The 23,985-nt window shown below is 41.3% G+C and overlaps 1 long non-coding RNA gene across 1 annotated transcript; it reads left to right on the forward strand.

Moving 5' to 3' along the window:
- Window positions 1–326: 326 nt before the first annotated feature.
- Window positions 327–16,177, forward strand: LOC122558038 (uncharacterized). Its single transcript, XR_015760019.1, has 3 exons — window positions 327–542; window positions 4,449–4,538; window positions 16,055–16,177. It is a non-coding gene; the product is annotated as an uncharacterized LOC122558038 (long non-coding RNA).
- Window positions 16,178–23,985: the final 7,808 nt, after the last annotated feature.

A 23,985-nucleotide genomic window follows, 5' to 3' on the forward strand; every position in this document is an offset into this window, starting at 1 on the left:
GGTGATTATGCCATCATGCCCCTGACCTGTACCTTGTAGATGATGGACAGGCTTTGTAGAATCAGGAAGTGAGTTAGACTTTGCAGTATTCCTAGCTTCTAACCTGCTCTTGAAACTACAGTATTTATTTGGAGAGTTCAGTTCAGTTTCTGGTCATTAGTAAACTTAAGGATATTGATTGTGGGACATTCAGTGATGGTAACACCATTGATTGTCAAGGCATAGGTGGCTAGATTGTCTCTTAATTGAAATGGTCATTTCCTGGCAATTGCATAATATAAATGTTACTTGCTACTTTCCAGCCCATACCTGGATATTGTCCAGGTCATGTTGCATTTGAACATGGACGACTTCAGTATCTGAGGAGTTACAAACACCATCGTTGAGCATCCCCACTTATGACCTTATGAAGGAGGAAAGGTCGGTGATGAAGCACCTGAAGATAGTTGGGCCTAGGACACTCTCCAGAAGAACCCATGCAGAGATATCCTGAGCTGAGATGACGGATCTCTAACAAACACAACCATCTTTCCAATCACCAGGTATGACTCCAAGGAGCAGAGAGTTTGCTCTCTGATTCCAATTGGTTCCAGTTTTGTAAGAGATGAATTAAAAGTAAAAGCAAGTTTGTTACATCTCAATTATATAGGACATTGGCAAGACAACATCCTGAATACTGTGCTTGGTTTTGGTCTCATTATTTAAGGAAGAAAGTAGATGCATTGAAGGCATTTCAGAGGAGACTGACTAGATTGAAAGCTAGAATGAGTGGCTTATATTATGAAGATAGTTTGGACAGGCTGCGCTTATTAACCATGAAATTTAGAGAAGCAAAGAGTAACTTGATTGAAGTACATAAGATCCAGAATGGTCTTGACAAGGTGGATGTAACAAGGTTGTTTTTATTTATGGACTGGAGGCTAATGTTGTAAATGATGGGGTCACTCCTTTAGGACAGAGATGAAGGGAAATCTTTTCCCTCAAAGGTTTTCTTATCTTGGAATTCTGCCTCAGAATGTTTTGGAGTAATTTTTAACACAAAAGTAGATGGCTTCTTGTTACACAAGGACATCAAAGGTCATCAAGGGTGGGAATGTGGAATTCAAACACATACAGATTAGCCATGACCTTATTGAATGGCAGAGTAGGATTGAGGGGCCAAATGGTAAAGTAGAGTAGAGTAGATGCATTATTGTTGCTCCCATTTCATATATTCATAGCGTCCTTAATTTGGAACCCTAGCGAGTGAAATATTTCAGGCAAGAGTAATAGAGTCATCCATGGTATCTTAGCTACTTCTGTAACCGATATCATAAAAACAGCTTACCTGATCAATATGGCATTGTTGCTTGTTAATTCTTCCTACATACAAATTGAATGGTGAGTTTTCTACTTCAGAATAGTGATCACCTTCAAAAGTATATAACACCTATAAAACACATTGGTCCATTTTGCACACAGAAAGGCACTGTAGGAGGATACGCCTTCCTTTTGTTTCATTTCTTTAATAACATAGCTGCAAACAGTAGCATTTACTGACATCAGGTTGCATTTGTATAGTAGTGAAATGTCCACAACACACCTTGCATGACATTTAACAAACAAAATATATATTGTGCCACCCAGATAGAGAAAAATTAGAGTATCTGTCAAAGAAATTATCTTAAAAGAAGTGTGTGCGTGTGTGTGAGAGAGACAGAGACAGACAGAGACAGAGACAGAGGTTTTGAGAGGGAATTTCAGAAGATCGGGCTCAGACAACTGAAAGGATGACTGTCACTGGTGGAGCCATTAAAATCATGTATGGGCAAGTGGCCAAAGTTGGATAAGTGCACCAATTTCAGAAGCCTGGAGGAGGTTAAGGATTTCATCGTACCCATGATGAGGTTTAAAAGCAAGCACATTAAAGCATTGAACACTATGTTTATTGTGTGTTTGTTTAATGTGTTGGATGAGCACAGCTGTTGTTTTGTATCACTCTGTCACATTGATCCCTTGGAGCATGAAGGGGAGCAATCATCTATTGCTTTTTATTATAGGATTGAAAGACCAATCAAGTCAGGTTCATTCAGTTGGAGATGTTAGACATTTTATTACTCCTGATCTGAAGCAAAAACAGTCAGACTTGGAGGCAGCCTTGATTTGCATTTATTCAACAGCAGCTTTAGATGATTAAGGAGTGGAACAATTCAATGAGGATTTAAGGTATTTTCTGTGATTAAACTCAACTCCCCAAATGTAGAACTGGTTTCAGCAGGAATACAATTCAAGCGTGAAGTAGAAAGTGCACCAGAGTCATTTTTATTTCACTCTGATTATGCAGACAAGCTGATTCAAGCATAGCATTTAAATATATTAATTCCTGCTCAAAACAATAATATCTTGCAACAGCTGGCAGCACGGTGGCTCAGTGGTTAGCACTGCTGCCTCACAGCGCCAGGGACCCAGGTTCAATTCCAGCCTCTGGCGACTGTCTGTGTGGAGTTTGCACATTCTCCCCGTGTCTGTGTGGGTTTCCTACAGGTGCTCCGGTTTCCCCCCACAGTCCAAAGCTGTGCAGGTTATGTGAATTGGCCATATAGTTACGTGCATTAGTCAGGAGTAAATATGGGGAATGGGTCTGGGTGGGTTACTCTTCAGAGGGTCGGTGTGGACTTGTTGGGCCAAAGGGCCTGTTTCCACACTGTAGGGAATCTAATTAACGTTACTACCAAATACACAAAAGAGGAAATACAGCAATCCATTCTGAACTTATGCATGGAACTCACTAACACACAAAGTTTTTGAGGCATTTAACCTTGATGCTTCTGGAAGGAAAATGGATGGGTATATGAATGAAAAAGATGGAGTTTTATCTTGAAAAGTTGAATTGAGACCTGTGGGAGTATAAACATCATTACAAATGGAGTAGTCTGTTTCTGTACTGTGTAGTCTGTGTAATGTAATTAAATTTACTCTTGAAATTGCAATGCTTCTCAAAAACTCAATTCAATTTTGCAATAGTAATGCATGTAAATATGGTTTAAAATATCGCTTAGTTTAGCAGATTGGATCATTAAGTGAATGAGGATAGGTGCTGCTTTAAATTAAGACATCCATTAGGTGAAAACAATGGCCCAGACCTCCCAATGAACAATTTCCCTGCATCCTGAGACAGTTTACAAATGTCTCCAGTGCTGAGATGAATTGTTGACTTTGGACAGTTCCTGCGTACTTACCCAGATAGTTACTTTAGAAATGTGAAACAGAAAAATCCTGTTCTATCTCCTGGCTACTGAGTCCTGAATCACTAACACTGACATCTGTGACTCTTCCTCTTGATTTCCTTGAAGCTAACTACTCCTCTGTGCCAACCTCATGCCTCTATTGCATAATCAAGTCCTGGACCTGACCTAATGAGACCCCACCAACTATCTCACTGATCTAACCTGACTCTCTCCAACTACGCCCAACTTGTACTAACTAGCTGACAGTCCCTCCAAACTTGACCCAACTACTCTCCCTCTTACCTACCGACCACTCCACCAATCTTCAATCTGACCCATTTCTAACACCACCATCTTATCTACCTGCCACCTTATCACCTGCAGCACCTGCTACTTTACCCATGTGCCATCTTAACCACTTATCTCACTCACATATCCATTTCACTCACCCATTCATCTTATGTTCTATCTGTTCACTTATTCACTCACATTTGTGAGAAGATTTGTAGCCCGGGTGCTCGTTGTTGTGGTTCTGTTCGCCGAGCTGAGAATTTGTGTTGCAGACGTTTCGTCCCCTATCTAGGTAACATCCTCAGTGCTTGGGAGCCTCCTGTGAAGCACTTCTGTGATGTTTCCTCTGGCATTTATAGTGGTTTGTCTCTGCTGCTTCCGGTTGTCAGTTCCAGCTGTCCGTTGCAGTGGCCGGTATATTGGGTCCAGGTCGATGTGCTTATTGATTGAATCTGTGGATAAGTGCCATGCCTCTAGGAATTCCCTGGCTGTTCTCTATAGCTGGTCGTGTCATTTCGTGGCTAGTTGGTGTATCCTTAATAGCCACACACGCAGATGACAAGCAACATGAGTTCGACTGGGACAACACTACTATTATAGGACAAGCCAAACAGAGAACAGCCAGGGAATTCCTAGAGGCATGTCACTTATTCACAGATTCAATCAATAAGCACATTGACCTTGACCCAATATAACGACCACTGCAACGGACAGCTGGAACTGACAACCGGAAGCGGCAGAGACAAACCACTATAAATGCCAGAGGAAACATCACAGAAGCGCTTCACAGGAGGCTCCCAAGCACTGAGGATGTCACCTAGACAGGGGACGAAACGTCTGCAACACAAATTCCCAGCTTGGCGAACAGAACCACAACATTCACTCACAGTCACACTGAATATTATTTGAGCATAGCCATTGTTGTAGAAAATGGGTGTGTTTTCTGTGTAGATTCTCTTCTGCTGCCCTCTGCATGCTTCCTGCTTTGAATGAGTTCTTCTGCATTGTGGATCAGAAATCTGACCTTTTCAAAGTATCCAGGTAAGTGGGTATCTCTCTGTTTGATTGAACGCAGCAGTTCCCCCACTGATCAGAATACTTGGCCAATGTAATATTCCTTGGAAATATCGTTTTGCTTTTATCATGTGAGCTAATCAGAAGAGGCTCCTGGGGTGTGGGAAATGATCCACGTTGTCCAAGGGCTCACCATGGATTTTGATTTTTGGGAGACAGTATTGTGTAGCTGGGCTGGCTAGTAGAGAACTTCAATTTTCCAGACTTTTAGTTTGAGACCCATTCTCTCATACACCTCAATGAATGTGCCAGTGATAGTTTGTAGCTCAACATCTGAGTGTCCACACATGCAAGTCAGGATGAAAGGCCAACCTTAAGGAGCTAATAGCCAAAATTGTCAGCCTGATTGGTGGGCAACTCTACAGTCCCAGCAGTTTTCCCTGAAGTGTTGGAGGTAGAGGGTGACCTTATAGAGATTTATAAAATCATGGATAGGATAAATAGACCAAGTCTTTTCCCTGGGGTGGGGAAGTCCAGAACTAGAGGGCATAGGTTTAGGGTGTGGAGCAAAGATATAAGCGGGACCTTATAGGAGATTTAGATTTCTGCATAAATGAACATAAAATTAATGTTGGCTTGCTTTATCTGTAATATATGCATGCCAATATGGGGCATAGAAGCAAACCATTTAACCCAATAAGTCTCTACTGGTATCTATATTCCACATGATTCTCCTCCCATTCAATCTACCTCCTCTCAACCTTTCAGTGCATTTTTCTATTCCCATTTTTCTCTTGTAATTATATAATTTCCTTTTGAAGGCATCAAAATTAATTGCCTTAATAACTTGCTCCAGTTTGGGCCGAATTTTATTCTACACTCTCCTGTACAACTCAGGAGGCATGGGGTGAGAGTGAGGGTTGGGGGAGGCAGGGAAATAGCTGCCTCTGCAAACATCATAATCATTATACAGCCAATAGCTTGAGGTGGGATACTTACCTTACACCAAGACCAAGTCCCATCTCAGAGAACTGCCAGCCAATCAGAGAGCCTGTGCCACTGGGAGAGGTGGGCACTTCTGGCACTGTAGTGAGATTGAGAGGAAGGCATTTAACATGAAAGTGAGTGTGAAGTGAGTCTGGGGTCTCAATGGCCAGGTTGGTAGGCCCCAGTGAAGGCATGTTGAAGTTGTGGATTTGGTTGGAAAGTTCATGGAGGTTGGGTAAAGCGGGAATGAGCCATACCTTGGGTGGTCTTTGATGGGAATGGGGCACCTACTAAAGAGGCACCCCTCAGCTCAACACCATTGTATTGGATGTTCTCATGATTGGTCATCGCCCAAAACATTAATTCTGTTTGTCTCCATGGTTCATAAATTGCTATGTATTTCCAGTATTTTCTCGATTTACTTCAGAGTTCCGGCATCTGCAGTACTTTGTATTTGTATGTTGAATCCATACTATATATGCAAACTGTTGGGAGTACATATCTATAATTAAGAATAATCTTTAAAAAAAAAGTAAGGCATGGAATGGTTTGGATAATTTCTGAATTAAATGTGGTTTTCTCAAGGAGTGAGATCAACAGCAAGCCACAAGCTATTTACAGAAACATCAAGTGACTTGGAACTGAACAGCCAAACAAAGCTTTCAGGAAGCTAATTGATGGGATATGTTCTCTTAAATGAAACCATACTTTGAGTACATCATTCAGTTTTGGACACCTTATTTAGGGAAGGATGTTAAAGCCCTGGAGAAAGTGCAAAGGAGATTTACTGGAGTGATGTCAGGAATTAGGGATTTTAGATACAAGGAAAGATTAGAGAAATTGGGCTTATCCTCCTTCGAGCAGAGAAGATTAAAAGGCAAACTTATTGAGGTGTTCAAAATTATGAACAATTTTGACAAAGTGAAGAAGGATATTCCCTTTCCAGTATTTGGTATGTCAGTACCTAAGTGTCACAATTTCAAGATTTCAGCAAAAAAAGCTAAGTGTGAGATGAGGAGGAACTTCTTTATTCAAAGAGTTGTTAGGACTTGGAATATGCTGCTTGGTAGACTGGTGGAGGCAGATTTCACAGGAATTTTCCAAAAAGAGCTGGATATATATTTGGAAGTAATGAATTTAGAGGGTTTTGGAGATGGGGCTGGAATTGGGACTAGATGCTTAGCTCTTTCTGAAGCCAGTATGGACATAACAAGTTGAATGGCCTTCTTCTGTACTGTAAAATTCTATGTATACATTTTAGGAAACTTCGCTTTGAAAAGATTAGGGGACATTCTGGTCCTTTTGTATCCTTTACTGGACTTATAATTCTATTTGTAGATTGAGGGAATTAGGAAGAAAGACACCAGAGAAACTGCAAGAATGTCTCCTGGATTTCTCAGTAAAGTTCCTGGGAACTTGATAGTATTTTCAAATTGTGAAATCTGAAAAGCTGGACTGTTCTCAAGACTTGAATCCGCCTTGATTGCAATCAGAACTGAAGTTCTACCATCAGTCTATGGCTGTCCATAATTTGACTTAGGTGACAAGAAATCAGTGGACATGAGAAGATATCACCTCTTTACTTTCTTTCTGGAGCTTTGCCTTTTTATAAAATAAATCATATCAGCAGAGATGTCCTTTCTTTTGTTTGAGTATATCCATGTTTGGAATTAGGGGAATATATTTTTAAGTCTTGATCATAACTTAGAGGTTGATTATTTTGCATCCATTAAAAAAGCCTGCTAAACATCTTTTTCCTTCTGAGTAGCAGTACAAAAGAGAAGCAATTAGCCATTTTGGTAATTGAACAAGCAAATCTATACCAATGTTCTAGCTAGTGGAATAGTGGGCCATTATTACCAATGCATTTCTCCCATCACAATCATAGAGTCATAGGGATGTACAGTATGGAAACAGACTCTTCAATCAAACTCGTCCATGCCGACCAGATATTCTAAATGAATCTAATCCCATTTGGCCCATATCCCTCACAACTCTTCCTATTCATTTACGCAACCAGATGCCTTTTAAATGTAATTGTGTCTGCCTCCACCACTTCCTCTGGCAGCTTATTACATACCCACACCACCCTCTACATGAAAGAGTTGCCCCTTAGGTCCCTTTTAAATCTTTTCCCTCTCACCTTAAAGTTATGTCCTCTGGTTTTGTACTCACCATCATAGGGAAAATACTTTGTCTATTCACCCTATCTGTGCCCCTCATGATTTTATAAACCTCTGTAAGGCCACCCCTCAGCCTCCGGTTCTTCAGGGAAAACAGCCCCAGTCTAGATAGCCTCTCTCTTTAGGTTAAACCCTCCAACCCTGGCGACATGCTTGTAAATTTTTTCTGAATCCTTTCAAGTTTAACAACATCTTTCCTCTAGTAGGGAGATCAGATATAAATGCAGAAATCTAAAAGTAACTTAACCAAAGTCCTGTACAGCCACAACATGACATCCCAACTCAAGTCACTGACCAATAAGCCAAGCGTACCAAACACTTCCTTCATTTCCCTGTCTACCTGCGACTCCACTTTCAAGGAAATATGAATCTGCACCCTAAGATCTATTTGTTTGGCAACATCACCTCAGGACCCTACAATTAAGTGTATGATTCCTGTCTTAATTTACGTGAGCAAAATGCAACATCTCGCATTTATCTAAATTCAACTCCATCTGCCACTCCTTGGTCCATTGGTCCATCTGATCATGATCCGGAATAACAAAACAAGAAGAGATCTAAAATGGGAATTAAGCATGATGTTTGTAAGAATTTGCCCTACTTATAATCACAGGCACATCAGCTGAGAGCATGTCCAATGGATACATTTGGAATAGCCCATTGTTTACGCTGATGGATGTGTCAGTAACCAATGGGCACAGATTTAAGCCAGAAGCTATACGAAGAAACAATTTTGCTGAATGAGCTGTTGTGATCTAAACTGTATTGCCTGAAATACATTGAAGTAGATTCAATGATAAGTTTGAAAAGGGGAATTGGACAAAAACTTGACAAATGAAAGTTTACAAGGCAATGACGGGAGAATGAGAGCAAGAAAAAACAGGATACTAGTGCACAAGTTGACACAAATTGAAATTTATACTTACAAACTCAGCTATGGCTTGATGGATAGTACTCTGACATTTGTGGATTGGGCAAAACAAAAACTGAGTCATTTTTTGAATTCACTCATGGGATAGGGGTGTCCATGGCTGCACCGGAATATACTGCCCATCCCTAGTTGCCAGATTGTGGGAGTCAACTGCTTTCTTGAACCGCTATAGTCCATATGCTATAGGTAGACTCACAATGACATTCACAGGGGAGTTCCAGGATTTTAACCCAGCAACAGTGAAAGAATGGAGTTATATTTCCAAGTCAGGATGGTGGGTATCTTGGAGAAGAACTTGCAGATGGTGCTGTTCACAAATATTTGTTGCTCTGGTACTTGAAAGGTGCTCTCTAAAGATCTTTTATGAAGTTCTGAAGTGTATCTTGTCAATGGTAGACATTTATTGAGCATCAGTGGTGGGGTGACTGAATAATTGTAGATGTGATGTCAATCATGTGGGCTGCTTTGTCCTGGATGGTGTCAAACTATGTGTATGTTTTTGGAGCTGCACTCAAGAAGCTGGAGCTGCTACCCAGACGAACTTCAGCAAAGATGTCCTGGAGCGGAGATGACTGTCCTCCAACAGCAATCATCCTATGTGGCCGGTATAACCCCAACCAGCAGAGAGGTTGCCTCAACTCCCATTGATCCCAGTTTTGCTAAGGGTCCTTGATGCCACACTCAGTTGAATGCAGCCTTAATGTCAAGAATTGTCACTTTCGCATCACCTCTGGAATTCAGCTCTTTTGGCCATGTTTGAACCAAGGCTATAATGAGGTGAGGAGCTGAGTGGCCCTGGCAGACACTAAAGTGGGTGTCATTGAGCAGGTTGTTGCTAAGAAAGTGCTGCTAGATAGCATTGTTGATGACACCTTCCGTTACTTTACTGATGATTGAGGTAAAACTGATGGTATATTAATTGACTGGGTTGGATTTGACCTGCTTTTTTTACGGTACAGTACATACCTGGGCAATTTTCCACAATGCTGAGTGAATACCAGTATTAAAGCTGTACTAGAAAAGGTTAGCTAGGGGAGAAGCAAGTTCTGGAATACTATTGCTGGAATGTTGTCAGGGCATTTGTAGTATCCAGTGGCTCTAACCATTTCTTGATATCACATGGTGTGAATCGAATTGGCTGAAGACTAATATCTGTAATGATGGGGATCACTGGACAATGTCAAGATGGATAGTCTACTCAGCACTTCTGGTTGAAGATTGTTGTGCATGCTTCAGCCTTATCTTTTGCACTGGTCTCCCCCATTATTGAGGGATAGATGTTTGTGGAGCAGCCTCCCCCAGTGAATTGTTTAAAGTCTAATTTAAACTCTGATGCCCCATGCATTTCTGAGGGAATACTGCACTCTTGTAACTGGAGTCTTTTGGTGAATTGTGAAACCAAGGCCTTTGCTGTTCTCTCACTGGACACATAAAGAAATGTCAATGCTACCACTTGAGAAAGAAGCAAGGAGCTTGCCCACTGCACAGTTATCAAGTAATTTTGTATTTAATTTGGTGACAAATCTTTTTCTGACTGCAAGGTGTAATTTATTTAACTAAACCAGCTATTTTTCCTGAAGAAAATCCATGCTGAAACCATGCCTTTGTGAAGAAAACAGCTATTTATTATAGACCAGCAAAATTGACATTAGAATTTAATTGCTTAGAATTTTAAAAAATCTAGTGCTTATGATTAAATTCAAATTAGTTTAATCAAAACAGGTTCTGAATTCCCCAAATTTCCCTTTGGAAATCAAATGTCCATCTTAAACTAATCTTATATCACAAGCTATTCACATGGGTTAGCACAAACTGTTCAGGAAGGTGCCAAGAATTTTGATGGATGGTGTTGTGTTGTAGAATGCCTTTCTGTTGTGAAAATTTGTTTCAAAGGCAGTTTATAAGGTTACATTGAGACACTAAACTTATGATGTAGCAAGCAGCCAGGATGATCTGACAGGAAAAAGGAGTGTAGGTCAGGGTGATGTAGTAGGGAGGGGGTGTCAGGGTGATGTGAGGGAAGGGGAGGAATCATGATGATGTGAGGGGAAGGGGAGGGAAGGATAGTGAAGGGTTAGATGACACGAAATGGAGGGGGGAAAGGATAAGGGTGATGTTAGGGGAAAGTGGTCAAGACACAGCATGTGATTCTAGTGCACACAGTATGAAGCTAGGTCTCTTTCAACTATAAATTCTACGTTGCTTTTAAAAATGTTTTTAGCACAACTCAGTTAGTGCTTATTAATAATGGGTTCTTGCAAAAGAAAACTTCAATTTTGTTTGACCCTTAACCTGCTTTCTCTTAATGTTCATAATCTTTATAAATGGGAAGGTGCTTGCTTCGCTTCTACTGTTGAGGAATCATTTTGGTTGCTATGGTGATCCATCCTCTACTATCTGATATTTTGCAAAGGACCAATTAACAATTCTTTCACATTTTAAGAGTTTGTCTCCTTCAGACATCCCAAAGCTGCTTTAGAATCAGGCTTTACGTTATCCGATTATTTTTTTCCCAAGAGTATCTTAGCCAGTATGTATTTTTTTATGATATTATTTGATCATATCATCTGGCTGTTGGCCTCATTGACATATGTGGAAGCTTACTGTGTACAATTTGTTGCCATGATCCTTCATTTGAAACACTCCTGAGCTTGTGAAAGGCACTTTAAGAAATGGAAATTCTTCCACCCCTTGTTCCTTGCTGTCTTTATCCTTTCTGTATATCTCTATATCCTTGGGTTGCTAAATTTAACTGTTACAACTTGGCACTTCAAACTTTATTTCCTTGATGATTGATTATTTAGTTTTGAACATCTTTCACCTTTATGATCTTGCTGTTTGATTTATTCTGTAAAGCAGAACTATTTATGGAATTCTTTGTGTGAGAAGATCGTCCCTTCACGTGCAGTCAGAATCTGAGTTTTACTGTGAATCACCTTCCTGTTACCTGGAAGCTCCATTACAGAGTTGATGTTTGCTCAAGTTTCTCTTTATCCAGGACTGAGACTTGTCTATATTCAGTCTCAAATGAGAATGTGATGAAGAAATAGAGAAACCTTCATGTCTGCAGCTAGACTGCTGCCCCTTCCAAACCAAAGATAACCATCATTTAGAAGGACAAGGGCATGGGAACAGCATTAACTGGAAGTTCCCCTCCTAGCCATTCACTATCCTAATCGGGAAACGTATAACCATTTCTTCAGTATCACTGGGTCAAAATCCTGGAACTTCCAGCCTAATAGCTTTGTCTGTGTTCCTACACCAAGTGGACCCTAGCAGTTCAAGAAGGCTGTTCACCACCATCTTCTCAAGGCAACTAGAGATGGGCAATAAATGCTGGATTAGCAAACAATGGCCACATCTCATGAACAAATTAACCAAAAACATGAAGATGAGGAACTTCTGAACAAACAGTAAGGCTGTGAGACTAAGCACAGGGTTAAATGGTTGGTCCTGTTCTTATGTATCTACAGAGACAGAAAAACAGACAGAGTAAGAGACAGTGACAAAGAGAGGGACAGATAGCATGAATGGCAAGATAGAAACAAAGTAGAGTGATGAACAGAGACAAAGCAAAAGATGGAACGTACAGTTCTGTGAATATTCAGTCATGATTGTAGTGAATTTTGAGCAGACTATAGGAGATTGTATAGGCTTCTGTTGCTCTGTCTGTTTACATTCAGCTGACTAGACATTGAGGTATGAATTGCCACTAGATTCTCATTCTCTGCGGAAAGAGGTGTTGCCCAATTTCACTCCTGAATGGTTCGTTCTAATATGTCCATTCTCCCTTATGATGGACCCACCAACTAGCAGAAATATTCACATGCTATTTATTCTATCCTCTTTTTATCTAAAAAAGAACTTTGATCAAATCACTTTCTAAATCCTAGAGAATGCACTCTATTTTACAATCCCTATTTTATAAATTTTAACATATTGCATCCAGACACACTGCACTGATAGCGGGCCATGGCATCCTTTCTGAAGAATTCTGCCCAGACCATCCACAGTACTCCAGGTGTGGTCTAATCAGGGTTTTGTCAAGCTGAAATGTGACTTCTCTGTGTGTTTATAAGGACCAACAATCCTTTAGGCCTTTTGATTAACTCTCTCTTTCTCGTCCCATCTCTCCATCTATTTCTCTACCTTTCTATATTTTGTTGTCCTCATCACTGGCAAACATCTTATCTTGTGTTGTCAACACATTTCAGGATTGCATTTCCTGACCAATATGATTAATATGTAGTTATACCAGGTCCTCATAACTGTGTCCTCAGAGTTGTCTGTGAACTGCAAATTTGTATCAGCTCATTTTCATGTGTTCCAATTTAAAGATATGTAGCAGCACTGCTTTATGCTTTGAACAAGCTTTAAGGTTGGTTTCTTTCATAGTTATTGCTGCAAGCTATTAAAATAAAAAATGATCAAGTTATCAGCTAAAAACTTGCATACAAAGAGGATAAAATATACTTATGGAGAAGTAAGTTAGTTTAGTCTCTACTTTTATTGATGGGTTGTTAGTTGCTTGAGGATTCTTTTTATGAAGTGAAGGGGTTGAAAACTTGAAGTTAGAATTCAGCAGCTGCCATGAGGTATACAATTGAAACATTGTAGGTTGCTCCCACAGATCAACTTAGTCTGGACACAGACCCACTCATTGTCTTTTAGTTGAGGTAATTAACTTTTTAACTGTCTCAACCGTTAGCATGGATAGCTCTCAAATTGTCAGTTTATTAGTGAGAAGGGAAGAGTCATTCACAACTCCAGGGGATCCATTGTCAAGAGTTTTCTGTTTAGTCTTGGGAATGTTCATTACATTTCTAAATGTCCCTTGTGATGCTACTTGAAATAATTATAGTCTGCTGCTGATACAGGTCAAATAACAATGGTATTCATAACTCTTTGTGTCCAACAAAAAGACAGATTAATATTCTTTACATAACATATACCATAATTATGCATTTGTATATTGATATTTACCCATGTTTTTGCTTCCTGTCCACCAACCAACTTTCTATTGTGCTACTGCATGAAGCTAGAGCCTGAATACTCAAACATAACTAGTGCCTCATCTAGTTAATCATTATCTGAAAATTAATATATACTGGGTCCACTGCACTCACATTGTCCATCCAAGACGGTATTAAGTTTGTCAAAAATGACTGGCTTTTAATGAATGTAAGCAGGCCATATATGGTTAATTTTAAAAAATCACTCTTGAGATATTGGTGTCGCTGGCTGGGCCAGCATTTAATGAACATTCCTAGTCACCCTTGAGAAGATGCTGGTGAGTTGCCTTCTTGAACCGCTGCCGTCCATGTGCTGTAGGTTGACCCACAATACCCTTAGAGAGGAAATTATAGGATTTCGTCCAGTGACAGTGAAGGAACAGTGATACATTTCCAAATCAGGATGGTGAATGGCTTGGATAGGGACATGAAGGTGGTGGTGTACCCATGTATCTGCTTTCCTTGTCCTTCCAGATGGAAGTGGTTGTAGGCTTGGAGGGAGGGTGCTGTCTAAAGATTTTTGGTGAATTTCTGCAGTGCATCTTGTAGGTGGTGCGCACTGCTGCTAATGAGAGTTGGTGACAGAAGGATTGGATGCTTATGAATGTAGTGCCAATCAAGGGCACTACTTTGTTCTTGATGTTCTCAAGCTTTTTGAGTGTTGTTGGAGCTGCACCCATCCAGACAAGTTGACAGTATTCAATCACATACCTAACTTGTGCCTTGCAGATGGTAGATAGGTTTTGGGGAGTCAGGAGGTGAGTGAATCGTTGCAGTATTCCTAGCCTCTGACTTGATCTTATAGTTGCTATGTTTATTTGGTGAATCCAGTTGAGTTTCTGATCAATGGTAACCCCCAGGATGTTGATACTGGGGAATTCAGTGATGCTAACACCATTGATTGTCAAGGGGTGGTGGTTAGATTGTCTCTTATTGGAAATGATCATTGCCTGGCATTTCTGTGGTGAGAATATTACTTTTCACTTGTCAGCTCAAGACTGGATCTTGTCCAGTTCCTGTTGCATTTGAACATGGACTGATTCAATATCTGAGGAGTTGTGTATGGTGCTGAAAATTATGTAATCAATGACAAACATCCTCCACCAACCACAGCCATCTATGTGCCAGATATGATTCCAACCAGTGGAGAGTCTGCCCCCCTGATATTCATTGATTCCAATTTTGCCATGTTTCCTTGATGCCAGACTTGGTCAACTGTGGCCTGTCACTCTCACCTCACCTCTGAAATTCAGCTGTTTTGTCCATGTTTGAACCAAGGCTGTAATGAGGTCAGGAACTGAATGGACCAAACTGGGTGTCACTGAACTGGTTATTGCTGAGCAGGTGCTGTTTAATAGCACTGTTGATGACATCTTCCATCACTTTACTGATGATCAAGAGGAGATTGAATGGGCGGTAACTGGCCAGGTTGAATTTGTCCTGCATTTTGTGTATATGTCATACCTGGGCAATTTTCCACATTGTTGGGTTGTTGCCACTGTGGTAACTGTACTGGAACAGCTTGGCTTGGAGAACAGTAAGTTCTGAAGCACAAGACTTCAGTGCTATTGCTGGAATGTTGTTAGGGCCCAGAGCCTTTGCTCTATCCAGTGCTTTAAACCATTTCTTGATCTCACATGGACTGAATCAAACTGGCTGAAGACTGGTATCTGTGGTACTGGAGATCACTGGAAGAGGCCAATTGGATCATCCACTTGACACTTCTGGCTGAAGATTGCTCCAAATGCTTCAACCTTATCTTTTGCACTAACATGCTTGAATTTGTACTGTTTAGTAGTTTTACATTGTTAGACTAGGCTATCTGTGGTTATCTGATTGATCATTTTCTTTCAACCTCGTTGGAAGAAGTACTTCACATCATCAGAGCTAAGGCACCAATGTATTTTGCATATTTCAAAGAGAGTTGAGGAACTGATGTCAGATTTTTGCTTTTTTTCTCTCTGACCTCTGTCAATTCTTCTTTGCCCTTTATTTACTATAAGTTTTAAAGTTCCCATTTTCCTTGTTTTCAATTCTCATGTGGCCTCTTCCCTCTCTTTCTTTGTATTCTATTCCAGACTCATAAATATCGGAAATACCAGCACTCTTCAAATCCTGGTCCCTTGAACATCTCAATTTTAATTATTGCACGATTGGTGGATGCGTCTTCAGTTGTTTTGATTTAGATACCAATCATGAAGAAATTCAAATTAAGGGTGCCCAAGGGGCTAGAATTAGAGGAGCACAGAGATTGTGAAGAGTAAGAGGAATGGAGGAAATCATAGAAATGAAACCATGGAGGAATGTGAAATCAAGAAATGAAAGTTTGACTCTGTGCCAATGCAGGCCAGTGTTGTTCTGAGAGGGAACACTGTCTAAATTATAAAGGTCTAAACAGTTACCATAACTTATTCTGTCTTTTTTTTTCAGTAGAACAGTTGACATCTGCCTGATGTACGTTTAATGGATCTCAGTGATGATACAAGATTATGTGTTAACCAGTATTACTGAAGTTGGAGGTGTTGGTATTTTATCTATTATGGATGCTGTCAAAACTTGATTGAACATCTTCAAATAAAAGTCCATGCAAATTAGACATTGCCATTTGTGTAAGAATTTGTGAATCAGTTAAGGGGAGTAGGGTGGTAAGACAAATTAACACTTGTCATAAAAGATGTATTTTATTGGCCTTGATGCTATGCATGCTTCCTACACCCAGTCTCAATAATCCTGTTCTAACTCCAAACTGCAAAACTTTTGCTATTACTGCACTACTGTATTTTATTGTTTCATTTCATATTATTTTGGTCTGCCTCATAGTCTCTGAGTGAGTGCCAATTAGTGTTAAATTATGGGTGGTGGTGTAGTGTTTATTCACAGCCACTGGGAATCTGTCCAGACAGTTAAATTAATTTTACATTGGACGCCTTACAGCCAGCAGACAAAGCAGCGTGATGAGAATTGGTATCATGTCTTTGATTTGATTTAGTTTTCAGAAGCAACTGCAGCCAATTTTTAAAATGGAGGCTGTTTCTTTGTGATGTTCAAAATGGCTCCCTGTAACTGCCCATGTGGAATCATTGTTCATGTATTCAGCTACCAGGTAAGATGAAGTCCAGGTAAGATTTACTCAAAACACTTGTCTGGTCTCCGTCAGCAGCCCAGACTGCATTATTGTTTGCAACCTGTTGCATTTTTTTTAGTGACTTCTAATGTAATGTTATGGAATGCTGAAGGGAGAATTTAATAAAGAAAGTTAACAAACCAAAGACAGATTTATTGCATTAATTGTCAGCTGTGTCCGAAGAAATGCAATTCTCACTTTTGAGTCAGCAGGTTGTGGGTTTAATTTGGACACAGAACTGGCTCAAAGGTAGAAGACAGAGGGTGGTGGTGGAGGGTTGTTTTTCAGACTGGAGGCCTGTGACCAGTGAAGTGCCACAAGGATCGGTGCTGGGTCCTCTACTTTTTGTCATTTACATAAATGATTTGGATGCGAGCATAAGAGGTACAGTTAGTAAGTTTGTAGATGACACCAAAATTGGAGGTGTAGTGTACAGCGAAGAGGGTTACCTCAGATTACAACAGGATCTTGCACCAGATGGGCCAATGGGCTGAGAAGTGGAAGATGGAGTTTAATTCAGATAAATGCGAGGTGCTGCATTTTGGGAAAGCAAATCTTAGCAGGACTTATACACTTAATGGTAAGGTCCTAGGGAGTGTTGCTGAACAAAGAGACCTTGGAGTGGGTTCATAACTCCTTGAAAGTGGAGTCGCAGGTAGATAACATAGTGAAGAAGGTGTTTGGTATGCTTTCCTTTATTGGTCAGAGTATTGAGTACAGGAGTTGGGAAGTCATGTTACGGCTGTACAGGAGATTAGTTAGGCCACTGTTGGAATACTGTGTGCAATTCTGGTCTCCTTCCTATCGGAAAGATGTTGTTAAACTTGAAAGGGTTCAGAAAAGATTTACAAGGATGTTACCAGGGTTGGAGGTTTTGAGCTATAGGGAGAGGCTGAACAGGCTGGGGCTATTTTCCCTGGAGCGTCGGAGGCTGAGGGGTGACCTTATATAGGTTTACAAAATTATGAGGGGATGGATAGGATAAATAGACAAAGTCTTTTCCCTGGGGTTGGGGAGTCCATAACTAGAGGGCATAGGTTTAGGGTGAGAGGAGAAAGATATAAAAGAGACCTCAGGAACAGCTTTTTCACACTGAGAGTGGTACGTTTATTGGATGAGCTACCAGAAGAAGTGGTGGAGGCTGGTACAATTGCAACATTTAAGAGGCATTTGGATGGGTATATGAATAGGAAGGGTTTGGAGGGATATAGTCCAGGTGCTGGCAGGTGGGACTAGATTGGGTTGGGATATCTGGTCAGAATGGACGGGTTGGACCGAAGGGTCTGTTTCCATATTGTACATTTCAATGACTCTTTGGCTCTATGACTTGAGAACAAAAATCAAGGCTGATGCTGTCACTGCATTGTTGGAGGTGCTGTCTCTGATGCCCCATCTAACTCTTCAACTGACTATTGCAGAATCCTTGACGTGTTACAACACAAAATGAGGCTATTCAGCCCTTCATGTTTGCTCCTGTTCTCCAAATGAGTATCATGGCTTAAGGAACGTGCATGATGATATAAAATATCCAAAAAGATCCAAGAATCAGATTAGAATAGATTCCCTACAGTGTACAAACAGGCCCTTCGGCCCAACCAGTCCACACCGACTCAGACCCATTTCACTCTAACACTATGAGCAATTTAGCATAGCCAATTCACCTGACCTGCACATCTTTTGACTGTGGGAGGAAACCAGAGCACCTGGAGGAAACCCACGCAGACACATGGAGAATGTGCAAACTCCACACAGACAGTCACCCAAGGCCAAAATCAAACGTGGGATCCTGGTGCTGTGAGGCAGCAGTGCTAACCACTGGGCCACCATGTTTTCTTGTTTTAAATCTTGTTTTAAAGTTGAGACAGGGAGTTCTGTCTGGACAATATTTATGGCTATATCAGCATCTCTCAAAAACTAGATTTTCTGGTCATTCTTGTTTGTGGGAGCCTGCTATCCATAAATAGATGCTGTGTTTTCTGCCTTACAATAATGACCACATTTCAAAAAATACTTCATCGGCTGCTTTGAGATTTACTTTGGCTATGAAAAGTGCCATGATAATGCAAATCTTTAGTATTTTATATATAATGTTCTTAATGACCTCAGGGCAAAGTGTCTTAACAGCTGATAGTTTGAAAGGTAGTGGTGTAGTGACTGGAAGCAGGGCCAGGTAGATCTTATTGACTATGCAATCCTTGATTGAGTTTATTAACCTGGGCCAATGAGGAAGCACTAGCTATAAATACAGCTCAGGGATTCAGAAAGCTTTCTCATTCTAAGCACTGGCTTGGAGCTGGTTGGTTAGAGCCCCATGTATTCTATGCACAGAAATCAAAGGTGACTTGGTGATGGGATACTGGCCTTTGTGCAGTTATTTCAAACAGCTATTGCTATAATTTTAGATTTGTTCACATGATGTGGATGTTGCTGGCTAGGCTGTGATTTATTGCCCTGGAAAAGGTGGTAGTCATCTGCCTTCTGGATCAGTTGCAGTCTTGAGGTGGGGTGAGAGGGGGAGGGGGAGGGGGGGGGGGGTGAGTACAGACAGTTTCAGTACTGTTAGGAAGAAAATTCTTGGTTTTTTTATCTAGAAATAGTAAAGAAATTATATTGATTCAAGTGTCGATTGTGTGTGGCTTGGAGGAACCTTGCTGATGGTGGTGCTCTAATCCCATTGGCTGCCCTTGGGTTCTAGGTAGCAGAGGTCAAGAATTGGATGGTGCTGTCAGACGCCTTGGTGATGTACTGTAGGGCATTTTGAAATGCGCTGTTGACATTCTGTGCTGGAAGCAAAGGAAGCCAATGTTGAAAGGAATGGATTAGATGCCAATCATATGGTGCACTTTGCCCCAGATGATGTCAATGATTGTTTGAGCTGCACTCAACCAGTCAAATAGGATACGTTCTGTTACAGCCGGACAGTCCATCACACCCAGCTTTTTAAATGCTGGACAGATGGGTTATTAGGCTCAGAACTTCGAGGCTCTATTCTGCTTATTTATTCACTGCATTTATATACTGGTCCAGTACAGTTTCTGATCAATCTCCGTCCTCAGGATACCAATAGTGGAGCATTCAGCAATGGCATTGAATGTCAAAGAGAAATGGTTAGAATTTCTCTTGTTGAATATGGTTATTATTTAGCACAAATGATACTTGCAACTTATAAATGCAAACCTGGAAAAGTACAAGTCATGCTGCATCCTATTTCAGTGTCTGAAAGCTTGTGAATAGTGCTGAACATTGTTCATTAATGCACATCATTGCACATTCTCACTTCTGATCTACTGATAGAGGAAAGGTCATTGGAGAAGCAGTTGAAGATGCCTGGGTCTAGGACACTTATCTGAGGAACTTCTGCAGGGGAGTCTTGGAGTTGATGTGACTGATTTCCCACAACAATCATTCCTCGTGCAAGTATGACTTGAACTAGTGAAGAGATTTTCCCCTTATTCCAGTCGATGCTAGTTTGGTGAAGGATACTTGATGCCACACTCAGTCAAGTGCTTCCTTCATGCCAAGGGCTGTGACCCTCATCTTTGGAGGTCAGCTCTTGTCCATGTTTGGACTCAGAATTTAATAAGTCTAGGAAGTGAATGTCAATCAGCAGATTATAGTTGTGCAAGTGCTTCTTGAAAGCAATGTTGATGTGAGCCTTCCATCACTTTATTGATCAATGCATGTCAACTGATGCAGAAATTCGCTGGGGTGGAATTGTCCTTTTTAAATAAATGGTACATAGCTTGACAACACATTGCTGGGTAGATGCCAGTGTTGTAGCTTTACTGGAATAGCTTGATCAGTGATGTAACTGATTCTGGAGTCTCTGGTACAGTTGCTGGAATGTGGTCAGGCACGTAGCGTTTGCCCTATCCATTGTCTTCAGCCATTTCTTGACGACATGTGGAATGAGTTGGCTAAACTGTTATCTGTAATGCTGGTGACCTTAGAATAAGGTTACGATGGATCATCAACTTCTGGCTGAAGGTTGTTTCAAATATTTCAGCCTTATCATTTGCACTGATGTATGGATTCTTTCATAACTTACAATAGAAATATTTGTAGTTTAATTATTCAAAACCATTCACAACTGGATGTGGCAGGATGCAGATTCCAGATCTGATCTGTTGGTTATAGACTGGTTGGTTCCATCTATCATTAGCCGCTTAAACTATTTGGCCTGCAAGTAGCCTTATGTTGTACATTGATCAGTTTGACACTCCATACTCAGACAAGCCTGGGCTAACCTTGGCAGGATCTCCTGCATTCTTCATTGAATGTAGGAAATACAATAGCTAATTTCGAATGATTATTATAACCACCACTCTGCAGTAAAGCTGATATTAAAATAGTAGTGTTGGTACACATGATGAATAAGTAGAATTTTATGATCATAGTTGGTTCATCTGAGGTTTTTGCAATGCAGTGTTTAAGTGACTGGAATGTTGTCCATGAATTTTCACATAATTTCAAAGAGGAAGTGAAAAACAGCAACCTCAAAGTGAATTTCAATCCATCTTTTGACTAGATTTGGAAATCTTGAAGTGAAGAGATTTTTCTGATGTCTTGCATTCAGATCCCCTCTCTGGCATCATTTTCTCTTGCTCTTACTCTCTACTTTTTATGCATTTTGAATGTTTCCTTTCACTATAATTGTGTTGTCATGCTGACATGGTACAACAATTAGCAAATGAAGAATGGTAATGCAATGCAGCATTTGATCCATTGAATCAGCTTTTACAAAAAGGGTTGAACCTTGCCTTTTTGGCTAAGTCTGAATTGTGTTGGGCTTTTTGCCACTTAGCCTAGTGAGCTCTTTATCAATGACCTGTCACACTCCTATCACATCTCTCACTTTTGATTTTACCAAATGTCATTCTCTGAAAAACTCACTATTCTGCAGATATCCACTGAAAGACCAGCATCCCCTATATCTGGGTCATCTTTGAAAGGTGATGGTGGACCTTGGCAACACTGACATTCTGAACTTTCCTCCCTGTTGATGGATAGATTCTGAACATGGTGGAGAAAGAAAAGAAGGAACTGAGATTCTTTGGCAAGAACCTGGTGGACGGGTCGGTGCAAAGGAGAGGAATCCTCTTTCCAGAGGACCAGCAGAGAAGGTTACATCACCAGACTCTGGCAGTCTGGTCTGAGGTTGCCACCATTTCTCAATGCTGTATCCACAGTGTGGGGCAACAGCCAGCAATACCTGAAAAAAGGTCAACGAGCTTCTTCTCTAAGCCAAGGTAGGTGGTAGTCTCTCTTCTTTCAGTTACTTCACACTCTCTCCATCTGTGACTGCACCCACCTTGAACCAAGGCTCATTCTTTACTACTTTCTGTCTTCCCTACAATATCTCTCTCATACCCTGATCAACCAATTCTGATGCCACTAACCCTGCACTGTGTCCTCACTTCCTTGAAATATCTCACTATTTCTCTCCCACTTGCACTGGCACCAACATTCATGCCACTCTCTTCCAATTCATTCACAATTTCCCTTCTTGTTAGTGCAGATCAGCCCTTAACAGTGCAGTGCAATGCCATACGGGTGGGCATGAGGGTGACTGACATTTGGCTCCTCATCCCCGACAAGGAGAGAATCCCATCCCTCCGGTGAACTGTGGGATCACTCCTGCAGGGATGCCAAGACATCTATGTCCTGTCAATTAAGTGCCACTATTTATTTCACTGCCACTAACACAGTAACCCCACTGTCCATGTCATTCTTTGCACACCACTTCTAACCACTTCTAACCACATGTTCCCACTCTGGAGTCTTTCACAAACAGCCAACATCTCTCTGATCTCTGTGGAGTAACACCTGGCTCTCTCAAAAGCCAGCTCCTGCACCTTGAGATGAAAGTGCTGAGGCCTCAAAGGAAACATTGTCAAGACTGCCTTCTGCACTCTTCACCGGCTCCGATACTGACTCCTCAGCGGGAATGTTAGGCTTCAAGAGTGTGGGAACACAATGTGGTGAGCACCCCACTGCAAAGAGCTCTGCAGCTGGCTGGAAGAAACACGCCAGGCTACTGGCACTGTTGGAGGCAGCTGCCCAGTGCCATGTAGAAGAGGACCCTGTCATGTTGGTAATCAGGGGCATGATTTACACGCACAGGGAGAACGGGGGGGGGGTGGGGCACTTGGCTACCTCCATGGCCTGGCTGTAGGATGGATTGGCATTGTTACACCATCCAGAATCACCTAATGATCACAAGCAGGGTTCCCTGGATGCAGGTGTGCTTAGAACCCACTGACAAATTTGAAAACAAGCTAAACAATGAATGTACACTATTGGATTATGCTGACACCTTTTGCTCCTGTGCCCCAAAATGTAGCTGAGCTGTCCACCAGTGTTTATGATGGGGAGGTGTAGCACACAGAGGAAACGCTTTAGGATGGCCTGGGCAGAAGGAAAGTTAAATCCTGTACAGTACCATAGATTTTTGTAAGTCTTCTTTCTCCTTTAAAAGCACTAACAATAATGGGAGTGGCAGCTCTAACAAGTCATTTACACTATCCAAGCCAAGCATGGGTGCAGCCATTTTCTTCCTCACTTTGCACTTTTACATTCCAGCACAATGGAAGGTGAGAGTCCTCCTCAGCTAGTGGCCTCCAGCTTCCTCTTGAACTTGTTGGTGAGCCCCTGATCATCTACCCTCACAGACATCCCAGGTCCCAGCCAGCCCAGCTACCTCTCCCAAACATATGAAGGGACCATGTCAAATGTAGTCTTTCATTGCTAACTCCTACCACTCTATGAAGCAAGGATGCTCTTGACTGTGGACCGACCCAGCCCCTCCATGCATTACCTCTTTCCCAGCCATAATTTATCTCTTTGCAGACACTGTTGCCGTCCCTTTCCCTGTTGTAAACCTCCTTTCGTAAAGCCTGCCATCAGGGCCTGGAACACTAACTTGCTGAGTCTGAATCTTATTCCCTTGGCTACAGCTGCCTGACTGACGGGTGCCTCCATAGTCTTCAGTGAAGACTATACCCCAGAAACTGAGACCTAGCTGCTTGCTTGTGGCACATACAGTGTTTGCTGTGTAAGCTGCTGGAACATGGTAGAGGGATGAGATTGGTGTAGCACACTACCACACAGCAAGATGTGTGGTTTTTTTACTGAGGACTGGAGCCCTTAGTAGGGATCTTTCTGGTATCACTGGAGTCAGGGAGGGTCCCAGAGGATTAGAAATTTGCTAATGTAACCCATCCTTGTTTAAGAAGGG

This window comes from Chiloscyllium plagiosum, unplaced genomic scaffold (assembly GCF_037043375.1).
Source record: "Chiloscyllium plagiosum isolate Xiang-an unplaced genomic scaffold, Cpla_swu_hap1 HiC_scaffold_18, whole genome shotgun sequence".
NCBI classification, from domain to species: domain Eukaryota; kingdom Metazoa; phylum Chordata; class Chondrichthyes; order Orectolobiformes; family Hemiscylliidae; genus Chiloscyllium; species Chiloscyllium plagiosum.